The sequence below is a fragment of the Argentina silus genome (assembly GCF_951799395.1).
Source record: "Argentina silus genome assembly, chromosome: 4".
NCBI classification, from domain to species: domain Eukaryota; kingdom Metazoa; phylum Chordata; class Actinopteri; order Argentiniformes; family Argentinidae; genus Argentina; species Argentina silus.
Window position 1 is genome coordinate 20,056,934 of NC_139658.1, and position 2,500 is coordinate 20,059,433.

Here is a 2,500-nt window from a genome sequence, read left to right on the forward strand (position 1 = left end):
GTGATGTTTCTGATTGGAGTTTGGCAGGTATGACATCTTCTGGGGGAGTTAGTGGTGGGCAAGTTGCTGTGGAAGATGGTGTGGGAGTTGCTGTGGAAGATGGTGTGGGAGTTGCTGTGGAAGATGGTGTGGGAGTTGCTGTGGAAGATGGTGTGGGAGTTGCTGTGGGAGTTGTTGGTGGGTGGGGTTTGGCTGTTGTGGTGAGTTTGGTGGATGTGGGATCTTCTGAGGGAGATGCTAATAAGAAAATAATTGTACGTATAGAATTATAGCCAGGGCAGAACCACACTGATCACTGCAAAATCTTACGCATTACAAAGCCAGTAATGTGTAGCAATATTTGTCATATTAGAGTTTATGAAGACCAGGTCAAGGAGTCATCTTAATGAAGACCTGCATACAATATCATGTATGACTGTGTATTTTACGTCCTTTACATATAAGCAAGTGTTTGTAATTGTAATGGTCTGCCTTAATGTGCATTTATCAAAATTCCCTAAAAGGTGGTGCCACTGAAAGTGATGGAAAAGTGGTATTTTATCCATTAATCGATTACCTATTTTAAAATCGGTCTGGATCACAGTGACTGACTAATCGATTAATCAAATAATCCAACCTATGCTAAGTTGACCTTGATTACTGATCTTGGCTTTAAAAGCAAATGCACACTACAAGGCATATTTCAAGATAATTAACAGAACCATACCGCTGTTTGTAGACTTAATTTAACTATTTTTCTTAAATGTAAAGATAATGTACGACTCACCTGCAGTGATATGAAACATTGAGATGATCAGACACACAGAGATCCACATTGTGACACTCTTCCTCAGGAGAGACACACACCTGTATATCCAGAGAAACTTGTTTTTTGGGCTGTTCTATTGGACTACTGTGCCTGTGGAGAAGGAGAGCAGTGGAGAATATACCCCTGCAGTTTCTCTCCCTTAATATACTGTAGGCCACAAACCATCTTCCCTTTTTCTTTCATCAAATTTTTTTCACATCCTGCTGTTGCGTTTTTACCTCTGCTGTTGCGTTTTTACCTCTTTTCAATTATTTTTAAATTGGGAGCTGGACATGAATGATTATCTAATGTAGCAGTAACACTTTGCATTTAGTCAACATTTGTAAATCATGGGGGGTTTGATACAAACAAATGAAAGGAAGGAACCTACATTGCCCTACAGTATCTGCACCCAGTTGCAAAATGTCACAATAACTAGAGAACCTGATTCACCTGCTTTATTTGGTCTTTAACAAGAACAATCTGGACCAGTTATCTGAACAGTCTGGCCCATACATATACAGTGTTGCCAAATTGTTGTTATATTATATTCATATTAAGCACAGTCGTACATATGTATGTTTTGGTTTGTAGTTTGGCAGGTTTGGTGTTAGACTTGTTGATGAGAATCTGTGTTCCTCTTCCTCAGTAACACCACAGCAAAGAGGAAGCACAGGGGGAACTCTGGACTCTGATAGGTGCAAGCTGACCCAATGAAATACATTCATTTTGATATTTGCTCTGGATAATTTGCATGCTCTGGTTGGGTGCATGTACAGAAGGAGAGTCCCAAGACCTTGTATACAGTATCAAACTCCTCCATCTTATGGAATATGTTGCATTTATTTAATTAAATAGAGTACTGTAAAACACATCTGGAAATAGGTACATTAGAAATACTAGATCATATGACACTATAGAATACTTCTACTAGATCTATATTATAAGATAGAACTACTGTAGTCAACAAATGATGATGAATTCCAAATGCAAAGAAATAGCAAAATATGTGGTATAGTCACAACCTTGAAAGCTATTGAAACCATACAGTTGCTGTCAATCAGATATTTACAGTTTCAGACTGGTTCACATAGATCACATCAGCCTGGGAGTGTTTGACTTGCTGCCCAGTTGTTGTGCTCCTCATCTTAACATACACCATTATGACCACGATGTGGAACGCGAACGCAGCCAACGTAGCAAAGGGGAAATACAGCAGGCGTCCGCTTCCTGTAGAAAAATAACAGACAAACAAGCTACCTTTTAATAAACATTATGAGTTATGAAAAACCATCACACAGGGATGTACTGTATGTTTGTGTATTGGGGGGGGGGGGGGGGGGGTCATTGTACGTACCCTTGGGGGATGTTTCTGGTTGGAGTTTGGTGGCTGTGGGTCCTTTTGGGGGAGTTGTTGTTTGTATTGGTGGCATTATTTCTGGTAGAAATGATTTTAAAATGATTTTCTAATATAATTTCAGCCAGGGCACACCACACTGATCAGTGATCACACTGATCAGCACAACTTTAAACAATAAATAAAAAGCATGTAATGTGCAGCAATATTTGTGGTATTAGAGTTTATGAATACATAATGTCTGAGTCAGCGTAGTGACGACCAGCATAAAATATAATCTATTTTATTTTACATCCTTTATATTACAAGCAAGTGTTTGTTATCATAATGGGCTAACAATGTCATTGTTTATCTGG

The 2,500-nt window shown here is 38.8% G+C and overlaps 1 protein-coding gene and 1 long non-coding RNA gene across 2 annotated transcripts in view; one reads left to right on the plus strand and one right to left on the minus strand.

Moving 5' to 3' along the window:
• LOC310803196 overlaps nucleotides 1-885 on the minus strand; it is a 2,105-nt gene extending 1,220 nt beyond the window's left edge. Inside the window, exons 1-2 of the long non-coding RNA XR_014554174.1 lie at nucleotides 767-885; nucleotides 1-237 (exon numbers count right to left, since the gene is read on the minus strand). The exon at nucleotides 1-237 is cut by the window's left edge and continues 6 nt beyond it. This is a non-coding gene — a long non-coding RNA (uncharacterized lncRNA). The remainder of the gene's footprint in view (nucleotides 238-766) is intronic.
• Nucleotides 1-2,500, plus strand: part of fgd5b (FYVE, RhoGEF and PH domain containing 5b) — a 27,351-nt gene that overhangs the window by 12,573 nt on the left and 12,278 nt on the right.